Raw genomic sequence first — 12,858 nt, 5'->3', positions numbered from 1 at the left:
TTAGGAAGTCACCAATACACATTCATAACGAATAGTAGAAATGAGCACAGGCAGAAACTTGCCTGTTACCCAAATGAGTATGACTAGTGCTGAATGTGTCTCTTACTAATCTTTCTCAGAGCCTGAATTTCACTTCCAGAAAGGCAAGATTATTTGGGAGGTTCCATTTTTCCACTTAAATGCAGAATCAGACACATGGAGTTCTTCCAATAGCTCTTTGGGTTTTGGTTTCTTCTGAGCAAAAAGAACATCAAAGAGTAGCAAAGTCCAGAGCACCTACTTCAAACTTAGTTAGCCAACCTTCCAGTTGTATGTTGGAATGGGAATTTTATTCTGGAAGACACAAAAGGAAAGGAAAAAAAAGAAGGAAAAGCAGTTCAAAGCAGTATTGTGTTCTTGTTCCAGTTGATCTGTTTAGCAGTTTGTCACTGGCCTTTGCTAGACCAGGAAACACTTCTTTGTATGAAAAACAGCAACCCACCCATGGTACAGCAGGAACCCCCTGCCTCATTTTACAGAAATTACTCTGTCTCAAGAGTGCTTTCCCACTTTTCCTGTCTTAGGAGTCTCAGGTGAAGAGGGAGCTGCATCATGCCAGCCTATTGGGAAACATTAGACAAGAGGTGTGTCTTCCAAAAGGTCTGAATCAGGATTGCAATACCCGAGTCAGATGCCTAAAGTAGGGAGGCAATCTCAATCCAGACTACCCTTTCCCCTTCCTGAAATGCTGACGTTGCTGGTTTTCCCATTTGCCTTTTCAGTTGGATTCTGTAAGTAATAATTTCTGTTAGAAAGGGGTGATACAGCAACTTAATTTCTAAAGCACAAAAAAAATGCTGCAATGTGAGATTCAGATCATGTTGCTGAGGAGCACTTCTGTCACATACAGAAGCCCTGTGTAGGATGGGCTGCTGTCACAAGTAAATCCAGCTGGGTTAGCAACAGACTGGAAGCTGTGGCATCTACAGAGAAATGGCAGACTCATGGCAAATGAAGGGATGTGACCTAGAAAGGGAACTTATGAGTACAACTTGCCCTCTCCCCTTCCATTCTTACCCCTTCCTCCCTTCTTATTTTATTCCTTGTCCTCCCACTCTTTTGCAAAAATCCAAAATGGTCGTGTTATAGCTACAGACCATTTGTCAAAGATTTGTCTCCTCCCTCTCTGTATGAGTTAATCATTCCCAACAAGCTTTCTGGGGTGATGAGTCAGTAGCACAAAGAAATGACAGATTAAATGTGATATTTATTTTCCTCAGCTTTTTTTAAGCATGGGTGTCTCCCCCATCTGCAAGAATGGAGGAGGGGGTAATCAAATATACTGTAGATATAAGAGCTCTAAGGATAATGTCTCCTAACTCTGCAGCTTCCAGTAAAAGTCTTGTCGTTTTCATATTCTCTTTGCTGTATGTTTACTCAGCAACACACTGTTTTAGAAGTTGCAACATTCATCTTTAAACATCAATTACCATGGCACAATTGCTTCAAAAAATCCAATGCCTGAGGCCAGGGCCTAGGAAGTGGAAAATGTAATTTCAGAAAGCGATGAGAACAAATGCTGAGCCTTTTAATTGCAGGTTGGTACAAATGACTAACAGTAAAGCAAAGCTCATTTTGGATGAATTTGCTGTTCTGCATGTCAGATTCAAAACTTAGCAGTGAGTTGCCCAGGGTTTGTTCTTTCCCTCTACTCTCTCTGTAAAAGTCTGAAAAATGGATGAATTTTTGTGACGTACAGGAAGTACTTTTCTAAAAATTTGGTTAAAATTATTTATAAGAGAGAAAGACAAGAAAGAGAGAGAAAAAGGAAGAAAGGAAGGAAGAAAGAAAGGAAAGACTGATGCAAGCAAAGTCAGGCAATAGTTGCAATAATTTTTGGACAATTACTGTGGTCTTTTGGAGCTTCATTTCAGGGTGAAGTCTGCAGTGATTCTCAGCATATGACTCCATCTCCCTCAATTCTGCTGAAATTTATCTGGAATCACCAACAGTTTAACAATGGATCAGGCCTGCTTCATCATGTGTGGTAACACAAGATTACAAGCTGCTGTGACTCAACATTGCCACATTAGATGTCCCAGCCTGATGCCAACAGAACCACTGCAATAGCAATGGCATCTTCATCTCCACCCTTCTGGCCTTGCTACTGGCAGAACAGGGACAGCCCTGTGTGATCACCTTTGCAGGTCATCAGAGGGACTTCTTTTCACACAAAGGCAGAGAACTTGTTCATTCTAGCCCTACACTGCCACACCTGGGAAAACACATCCGATGGAGATGTGACTCATGGCCTGATGGGTCTGAGGCTGGTTTCCTGTGTGACCATAGGACAGACCATACGAGCAGGATCTGTGATGGTCCTAAATTTGCATTTATGCACCAAAGTCTGGAGGCTAAAGAGACTACAAATTGTGATACTCATCTTTTCTAATACTCATGTTCACTGGAAAACTCCAGTTCTGCTCCTGGGTGTTCTCAGAAGCACTTCTGGCCTCATAGCACTGAACAGCTTGTGCCTGTCTCCCTGGGATTGAGAGATGTCATGCTACTTCACTACCACAAGGGCCTGAACCACCAGGTATACCAAAACCTGCCTAACCCCTCATGTTTCATCCAGAGGAGCAAAGAGAAGAAGGTGTTTGTGATGATGGTCCTTGTGTCCCACCTCCTCTCCCACTTTCTCTTAGCAGTTCTGTACTGAAAGAGTTTCAGTATTGCTGTGACCAGGGAGAACTGTTTTCAACACACTCCGAGTACATTCTCTTGCTGATTCAGTATGCACCCTTCTGTCAAAAGGGGAATAAAAGACCTCCTTTACCTCATGGCTATTCTCACCAGACATGTACTACAGACCCTTGCTCAGAGGCCAGTTTTTGCAGGATGGCTCACAACCACACTGGTCCCTACTGAGTGGGCTGGCTGCACTCACGCTGCACAGTGCTCAGTTTGCATCTCTTCTCATGACCCTGTAGCTAACAGTCAGTATTTTCTGTTCATGGGCTGGGTGGATATTTTCAGTTCAAAGTATGAAGAGTACTAACAAGTGTAAGCTGCAGGCCATCAGAGCAGTCCTGTGTCAAAAAACTGTAATGCCAGAAATAAAATTGTTGTGTGCTCTAGGAACAGGATGGGGCAGACCACAAATTACACTATTGCCTAACCTTCAATAATGATGAAGCACTGTCCTTGCTGAAGGAAACACATTTGATGTCTTCCACACCTATCCTATCTGTTTGGAGCAAATCTTGGAGTGATCTACATAGCTGACAACACTCACATTTCCCATTAGGGATACCAATGGATTTGTTCCAAAAGAGTACTCCGACACTGATGGGTGTCTGGCATACTCACCATGGGTAGTATGAATGACCAGGAAAACCATTCCTGGAGAAGAAGAGCAGTGCGCCAAGTTCAGCCACAGCATTTTTAAGCAATAACTGTTCTACTTTGACAGGGTCTATGAAATTCAGGAGAGGTGTCTCACTCAGACAGAGCAGCAAGCAGAACATCAAACCCAAGTGGAACACAGTGTTGTACAGCAGCCCTCAGTGGGTATGTAAGTTGGTGAGTAAGTAAAGATGATACTGAGAAAGGAGTGGGGTGAATCAATACACATTTTCCACTATTCTCTCTCACACTTTCAGATAATCCAGGGGAGTGCTGTGATGTCTGTAAATGTGCAGGAGAACGCTGGAGCTTGCATTATCCCCCATCCTCCCCTCCTTTCCCAGAAATCCAGTGGCCAGTTTCAGCTCTGTATTATCACAGGTATGACTGGGAGACTGAGTCTCCTATGCCTCTGCCCTTTTGAATGTCACTGCTGCTCTATGGAAACCCAGCTGCCACCGTGCTTTCCTGACCGCCTCTAAAATGATTGTCAAGAACAGAAAATATTAATTAAATTTTAATTAATAAATTGAATACCGTGGGGTTAATTATAGCTATTTACAGGGAGCGTATGGGATTTGGAGGGCCTACCTTCTGGTGTTTTTGCACAAAGTATTGCCTCTTCCTCTAAGCTCTAATTAGCTAGCTTTTTTCTTTTTAATAGCCAGCCTTCAAATGACTGCTCAGTAGCTCCCATTTTGTTCCTCATCAGCAATCCTGCAGCACAGCTGCTACAGAAGGGAAGCAGCCCTGCAGTTTGCCTTGAAGGGAGCAGGTGATAAAGAATCTATCAGAAGTGGTGTAAACCAGCAACATTAATTTAAAAAAAAAAAGACTGAAAAAGAGAAAAAAAAAAAAAGGAAAAAAACCCAAAAACAAGAGGCCCAACCGCTAAACAATGCCAAGCAAGGAAACTATATAAGAAACAAATGACATGGGAAGAAATAAGAAGGAACTGCAAGATCTGAAGTTGCTGCAAGGTCGAAAATGTTCTCTCTGTATGCAACCCTCTTGTCCAGCTGCATGTTCTGCCTTCCTGCATATACACAATGCCAAAAGCCATCAACAGCAGATAAGCACCTGGGAAAACGCAAGCTGTTCCAGCATGAAGTCAACTGTGAAACTCGAAATAACTTCTCTACTCCTTATATTCAACCTATACATTTCCTCCCTAGTGGTAAAACCTTTTTAAAATTTAAATGAACCCAATTACCTCTACTTCTAGTTACTCAGTGTACAGCTATAAAGAAAAAGGGTCCTTTCAGGACACTGTTAAAGTGAAGGCACACAGTAACACACTGTGCCCAGATATGAGGAGTTCATTCCAGACAGCCTTTCAATCTCATGCCACTAGATGAAAACTAATAGTGCCTAAGAGCCAGCACAGAAGAGAGCTTTGGGAGTTTGGGGGTATTTTGGATGTTGTTTTGTTGGGTTTTTTTCCAAAAGTGACCAACATGATCAGCAGGCCAACCACTGCTTTCCCTCAAATATCTGCTCCTGCCTGCTAAGTGCTCACAACTGAACAACTGCCATGGAGGGAGTAGAGGGCAGTGGCTCAAAGATGAGGGCTGGCACTGGCACTGCAACTGGTAGCTGGCCTGGTGCCTGCCTTCTCCTTCCTACCACAGCAGCTACCAAGTGGTAGGCACAGGAGAGTGCTTTGGGCTCCTGTTGAAGTGAGACAGGGTGAAGAAAAGAGGGAAAAAAATATGTTGGGTTTTTTTTCTTTTATAACCAACCAGGAGCAGCAATGCTAGTAAGGGAAAGTGGGGAGAGACTGGCCAACATGGAGAGCAGGATATCTCCAAAATTTCACATGGAACACTGTGGTTTCTGAGGTTGGAAAACCATTGCCTAAATTAAGAAAGCTATCTTCCATCTCAAGAAAGGAAATGTAACAGCCAAACTAACTCTTGCAGAAAAGCCTAACTCATCTGACTCTGCAAGCATGCTCAAAAATTTTATCTACTCTCCTTTGCAGAAAAACAGTTTCACTGCTCAGGGATGCTGAACTGAAAGCCCTTCAGCACCTAGGAGTCTCCTCACACCATGCTTTGGTTGAAAGTCTTGGATCACGGTGCGAAACCCCTGCAACAAGTCTACCGTTCACATTTACAAGGATTTCTCCAAAACAGAGAAAAAAAAGTACTATCTCTTCTTCTAATATTTGGAGTTGTGACACCTGAGAAATGCTTGCCAGCATGTGTAATAATACATCTGTTGCAAGACATGGTTTTAAAAAAAGCAACCCTGAATGATGTCTTCAAACACCATTTGTCCTTTTCAACAGCAAAACTAATATTGTAATGAGGAGGTAAAGATCCTGCTGCTTAGAGCTTCTGCTCCTGCCAGGACTTAGCTGCTTATTCAAAGTCCCAAGATCCCAGTCACATCGATGACTGGTCACTCCCCAAGCCTGTCACCCGTGGGCTCAGACTGGAGCCAGGCAATGAGAGCACAGGCTTAGTTACAGGCTTAAAGGGCTGAGAGCCTTTAAGGAGGCTGAGACCTCGGATTAGCGAGGGTGTTTCCAAGCAGGCGGCGGTGCCCTCCCGGCTGGGCTGGACAAGAGAGAGCTACCGGCAGGCTCGGGCTGTCGGTGCCACCTTCTGGACACACGTGCAAGCGTTATTCACCTTCTTCGGATGGAAGAACGCTAAGGAAAGTGGAAAGTGGCTAAATTTCACTCCCTAGTCCTGCTGTTTTTGGTTCCTCCCCGCCTCCCTTTTAATCCATCATCATGTAGCACGTAAGTGAGGGAGCAGCTGCCCCGGCAGGGTGGCAGCAGCAGAACCCAAGATGGCTGCACAGTGCATCTCACCTCCTGTGGAAAAGTACCTACCGCAAGCTCGCAAGAATGTTCCCTGCCTCTAGCATTTCGTCTTCTTCAAACATTTCTGTGAAACACCCAAGCCTGGCACAAGTAGACACAAGACTCATTTAAGAAACATCTGTCCATTTCAGGGATGAAAAGCAGAGGTATGCAAGGGCACCCTGGTTAACACCAAAAGCGCCGTCACAGGGGCTCACAGTATTTATTTCAGCAAGTGTTTATTTGAGCCTGTGGAAAGCAATCTGACTCGCCATGGTGGCCAATCAATTAGCTTTAATGGCCATGTATGAGTGAAGATATCATGTTGTCATTTATGCCAACAGCAGTTGTGTTCTCACAGAGAATTGTGCTCTGTAACACCCAAAACACAAACTGTTGCATGTGGTTTCACCACAGGCATTTGTGAGAGCAAGGCTAAAGTTAGAGAGGCCACCTCATTCTGAAACAATCCAAAATTTATCTCCCACATACAGCAGATGCAGCTCCATTTCTTATAGCTGCAGAGTGGTACTTAAATGGTGTCTTCCAAGTGGCAAATGGGATACATACACCCAACACAGCGCTCAAAACTGGCTTGCAGAATAAGCTTGGGAACTACTTTTAGTGCAGAGAAGATATCTCCAAGGAATGGTTTAAAGAGCACAATTAGGAGTGGCAGGCTAGAAAAAAGCTGTGAGGTTAGAAAAAAATGGCTGAACCAGTAGAAAACAAAGAGGAGCCAAAAAGAAAATGGGGACAGTCAGGAAGCAGGCAGCAATAAAAAGCTGCAGGCTGCAGAACACAGTGCTGCAGGGCTCCACACAGAAGACTTGTTCTTTTGCCCCAAACTAAGATGGAACTTATGAAATATGGACTTTGAAGCTGTCAAATGCTTGCAGCACCAGCATCAAGCAAGCATGCAGCATCTAAAACAAAGGGCCTCAATTTAGTGGCAGCTTTTTTAAGGGATTACCACAACACGAGACAGTGGCAATAGAGACCATGGGCCTTATGAAATGCACACAAAATAAAATGTGGTCTGCAATGGGAACTTAAATGATCTAAGTATTATACAAATGCTGCCTCACTTCTACACTACAAATGACACTTGTTTCCATTTCAGAGGACAGGGCTCAGCAGTAATGTGGAGTCAGACTGAAGGACTCATTAAGCAAATGTGCAGCAATGGTAAGGCAATACATTTGTTTCAGAATGAAATATTGTTTAATTGCATTTATTCTTAAATATGCACACATCTATATATGATAAATACCAGCTGTGTGGAAACTAAAGCCACTCTGCAGCTTTGATATTGCCATGTTGCTGTAATGCAACCCAGTTTCAGATCCTGACCCATCAAGGCTGCCAGTTTTTACAGCTGGACTCAGTACCTGAGTTTAGCTGCTGCACAGCAGCCCCAAATATTTATGTATTGTTACTGCTTGTTTGTGCAATGGCTTCACTCAATTTCTTCTAATGTAGATTAGAATATAGCAATAAGATATCTTCCACATCAGTGTAATCAGAGTAACTGATTATAACAGCAGTTTACTCATGTCAAGGCATCTAATTCCTACTGCTGTTAACTCTCAGTTCCCATAGCCCTCCATGACACAGAAGGATATGGATAAATCCTGCTTGAAGTAAGTTTCAGAGGCATCTGGGATTCTGAGCCCTGCAGAAACGGATATATAGATGGACTTCTATCTGGCACTGCCATATACTGTTATATGATTTATAACAAAAGGGGTCACTGAAGTACTTCTACTCTCACTGAGCATCATCTCTATTTATAAATTTTATAATTTTCGGTCTGTATTGATTTTAAAAGCATCTTTAACATGCAAGCAGCTATTTAATGCATTTTGACCCCAAAGCAGGGAATTTGCGCTAGTATTCCCAATAGAATGTTTGTCCTTTCATGTCCATGCATTAGGGCTCTGTTTAAAATCTGTCCATGTCCCTAATCTCCCTGGGGAGCTTTCCCTGAATATTCAATGCTAGTCCACTGCCTGTAACAAAAGAGGGAGGGGAAAAAAATAGAGAGAGACAGAGAACACTGTTTATGCATAAAGTTCAAGAGCCTTTTCACATAAAAAACATATGCACACACAAAAGCACCTCAACTATGGAGCCTGGCATTTGCACAGCAAAGATCTGACAGCACGTGCAGTTTTTCAAGCTAACTGATTTACAATAAGGGCATCAGACATCTGAGCACCAGATGCACTCATTCAGGCAGCCAAGGCCATAAATAAAATGGAAAAGAATACTCTGACTAACACAGGTTTTATGGAGATGTGTTGAAGGTTTAGCAGTTGGGTTTTGCTATTTCAGATTTTACCTGTGTAACAAAGTAGATGCATAAAGCTGCTTACTGGTTTCTTCAATTCAAGACCTTTGCATTTGCTCCCATATGCTCCCGTGAAGATATGGCTAATTTAAACAATGAGCAAAATCCTACTCCTCAGGGAAGCTGATGGCAAAACTCCCACCGGCTCCAGCAGGCTCTGGGTGTTGCTCAACACAAATGCAATTGGCTAACTTCGCTAACAGCCTAACCAATACTATAATCGAATTTGTATTCTTCAATCTACAGGTTTGGCACCCTAACGCCACCCCTGGTGCTGCTTTCGTCCCATGGTTCCATGGGAGAACAAAACCTATGACACAGCTGCTGTCACCAAAACTGAGGTTGCTGCAGTCTCAGCCCAGGCTGACAACAAGCTCTCTCCCATGGAAAGGTGAGAAACTCTCTCCTGAATTAAGACAATATATCAAAACATTTTGTCACGTTACTAACTTTGTTTTGCTCAATCTACATGTTGCTCTAACAGAGCAGAAAACTGGAATTACAAATCTGAAAGACAGTATATCAGATAAGCAAACATTGCCAAGTCTCAAAAAAGTTTGCCAGTTGAGAAATGAGTGTTTTCCCCTACACAGAGATGACATCATCATCATCATCATCATCATCATCCAGTCCAGCTTTCATAAACATCTGAGCATTCTTTCTGAAGCCCGTATGCTGTTTGGGCAGATGGCATGGAAATTTTACAGTCCATTTCAGCCCTGATGCCTACACTTAATGCCCACTGTTAATAATGGAATATACACACAGATACACAGATGAACATACATGTGTACACAGACATGCTATGGGAAGAAAACATTTCTGGCACATTCTTATAAGGGAATTAAATTGATGAAAGTGGATTTCTGAGCTCAGAGCATGCTAGAAGGGCATCCTCAAAACTGTATATGTGGCTGACTTTACAAAAAATTGTGCACTGTGAGCCACTGTGAACATCTGAGGATGGGGCAATGACAGAGAGACAAATACCCAGTCTGGGACCAAAGCCTGCAGTAGGAGAAAAGCAACGGGGCAACTCTAGGGATGGCAGGTAGAAGAGGCAGTACAGGGAACAGGCATCAAGGAAGTTGCTGGACAAATGCATGGCTTATCCATGGTTGGATACATCCTTCCAGAACCCTCCTTAAGAGGCAATACTTCACTCAAGCAGCTCTCGCAAACTGGGCTCTGCTTGTCTCCCTGTGCCTTGGTTCAGTCCCTGCCCACAGTCCCCATCCCTGCCTGCTGTCAGGATCACTCCCACATAATGCACCCCTAATTCCAGTCACAGCACTGCTTTATAATACAGCTCAGGGAAAGACAGAGGAGGAAGAAGAGAACAAACATAATTGATGACCAATGACTCACATTAACTAGAGAATGTGCTTAAAGCAAGTTTGTTTCACCAATGGCAGTGCTTGGCTGTTTGCTCTACCCTCTATAGACTAGGTCATCCCAATTCCATTTCTCCATTTAATGATGACGTAACTAAGTGGCCAGGACGAAGCTGTCTCACCTATCATAAAAACACAGCATGCAGTAATCATAGGAAGCTACTGTTCAAAACTAAGCCATGACCTCCATATTTAAGAATCTGCTGCTCTGTAATTCTGAAGAACACATTTATTAGCAAAATCCTGTTTTTATAAGCTGCAAATCAAAACACAGCTTCCTTCAGCACTGTACCAGATTTATGAATCATGAGCCCTGTAGTCCATGAGATTTTGCTTTAGAAATAAAATTGCTTGTTTAACAGCAGAACACTTCAGTTCAGTCTTGTTTTTCTACAACTACTTCTTAGTCTAAAGCCAAAAAAGTCTAAAGCCTAAAGCTCTGGAATTAGACATGCACTTGAAGTCCTCTTAGTATCTACCAGATTCAGTATAAAGATACAATGATGAGTTTCTAAGTCTGACATCTGCTCGATTAGCAGCATTTCCAATATTTGGCTACTTTGCAACACTTGGCAGTTAAGTAAAGCAGGTCTAGCACACAGTCAGACACGTGGATTTGGTGGGGGTGGGAGGGCGGTGCTAGAGATTTCCCATATATGCCTTATTTCAAAGCAGGAAAAAAACAACAATGCCCAGCTCTGTACCAAACACAGGTCAACAGATTTCAATGGTCCAAGGTTAAAACTGGCCTCCAGCTAGCTGCACAGACTTATCCCATAGGTATTAAACAGGAAACTTCCAAAGCTTAAAAATAGTTACAGTTATTTGACTTATCCTTGTAAAAGGATTTTTATCATGTATATGAAGACTAGAATCTTTCCTCCTTTGAAATGTTTGTGTTTGACACTTTCTCTAAAGCACAGCAAGTCTGTGTTTTTCTCTCTTGCACAGGCTGTGGATTCAGTTTTGTTTTGCTATTCTTTTTTCTTTCACAAATCAAGCTGTCAGCAGCACAGGAAGTAATTCTGTAACTGGGACACGTAAGAGCTCTGTTCTGAGACTGCATCGTTGCCCCCAGTAAAGTCACCCTTGGAAACAAGAGCACTTGAGAATATCTTAGCACACAGTGAAAGGCCTTTTGCTATGGTTTATTTAGCTGAAAAGAAAAAACATAATTCAAGGAAAAACTCCAGAGCTTAGAGATACTAAAAGTATGCAGTCTCTGCTGAGCACTGTGTTTGAATATCCACTTCTGTGAGGACAAGGCTTTTGGGCTGGGAGATAAACCTAATTTTCTTGGACTGATATGAAAGCTAAAGAATAATATATGCTCCTCTCCTACTACACAAACATTCCCAAAAGTAAGGGACTCCAGCCCAATACCAAAGGGCCATGCTTTGCACAGCTGATTGCTACAGATTGCTTCAGCCTGCTTCTTCCTCTGCTCCTTACTCACTGCCCTGTATCATGGTGTGTAGCTGTTCTCTCCACATGTCCAGACTTCATCCCCAGCAGATCCGTCCCATCTGTCCCCAGATGCCACCTCTAGCCACCACATCCCAGGTAGCCCAGTTTACCTAACCTCAATCTCCTGCAGGGCTCTGGAGCCTACCTCCACCAACAGATGCACTTGTGCTTAACTAACCCAGCCATGTAATTAGCAGTGCAGCTGCACAGCCACCAACCTGCCAGCACACATGTGGCAGACCACTTCTTGGCAACTCATAATCACATATTGCATAAGAAACAGTCCCTTAATGCAGGCAAGTCTTTCCACTCCCGAATCATGCAAAAGACATAAAAGCTTTTGGCCATGCAGAAAAGTGAACAAAGCGAGTGGTAATTAACTCTCATGACTACAAAGGCTAACAACTTCGGCACTTGCAAAGGGGATCAGAAGCAGCTGAGCTGAGAAAGAACTGTAGCAGAACAAGTATTTGCCTGGGAGCAAACACTGCCTGAGTGCTTATTTTAGAATGAATAGTCATGTTAGTTAACTAGAGCTAACTATTGAACAAATAGCTCACGTTACAGCATAGCGAAGTACACTAGATGCATCCTTTGATCCTTTGATCTACTGACTGACAAACCTACTGGAGAGGTTGTGGTTTTTTTTTTTTTTTTCAGAAATTAAAAAAAACCCCCACAATTTATCCTTCATAGCTGATTCTGGGTTTTGGCACAGTTTTTTCACAGATTAATGGAAACGAACCTAAAATGGACTTAAAATGAACCTAAAACGAACCTAAAATTGCAGCTTGAGGTATTTACATTCAGGAAGAGCATGTGGTTTGCAAAGAAAAAAAAGAGGACCCAAACGAAAAGTTTTTCTGTAAATCAACATATTTGACAGTTCCTGACTATCTGTGTCAGGACAGGCAAGTTTTGGTGCACTACATGTCCTTGGTGTTTCTGCCCTTTTAGCACAACTGCAGCCTCTAAGCACCAGGATTTGGCCTGCTGTTGCACAGCATACTGTGCAGCCTGCCACACCCTTCAAGCCAGTTACTTAAAATACCAGTGTGGACAACGAATATGACTCCCACGGTTTTCAAGAAGTAGGGGAAGAAAGCCAGGATTTGAGGAGTGATTTTTAGGGCAGCCAAAATTAATCCTGAAAATTTTGGGTAAAATGTGTTCAGACTATTACCATGAAAGTAAACACATCTCATCTGGGAGCACATGAATTCAGGAGTAAAAGTTTCTTTTCTATATGAACTACTTCACACTGGTCATAAATTTAAGGGATATGACAGGGATTAAATATTCACATGTCAGCTGCTATGTCCTTTAATTAGCTTCCTAACATCCATACTGACTGAAGCAGCATGTTCCCAATTTAACAAATCAAGCTGTCTCTGTCCAGGTTTCATGGTAGCTCTGAAGACCTGAAAAAGAGCATTAAAAGC

The 12,858-nt window shown here is 42.8% G+C and overlaps 1 protein-coding gene and 1 long non-coding RNA gene across 3 annotated transcripts in view; one reads left to right on the top strand and one right to left on the bottom strand.

The window, feature by feature from the left end:
* Positions 1-12,858, bottom strand: part of COA1 (cytochrome c oxidase assembly factor 1) — a 61,438-nt gene that overhangs the window by 36,198 nt on the left and 12,382 nt on the right. The window lies entirely within an intron of this gene.
* LOC146441364 (uncharacterized) lies at positions 683-3,896 on the top strand. The gene is made up of 3 exons (XR_014849869.1): positions 683-770; positions 3,455-3,552; positions 3,645-3,896. It is a non-coding gene; the product is annotated as an uncharacterized LOC146441364 (long non-coding RNA).

This window comes from Lichenostomus cassidix, chromosome 2 (assembly GCF_008360975.1).
Source record: "Lichenostomus cassidix isolate B80296 chromosome 2, HeHo_3.0, whole genome shotgun sequence".
NCBI lineage: Eukaryota > Metazoa > Chordata > Aves > Passeriformes > Meliphagidae > Lichenostomus > Lichenostomus cassidix.
This window is presented reverse-complemented; position numbering and strand designations above follow the sequence as displayed.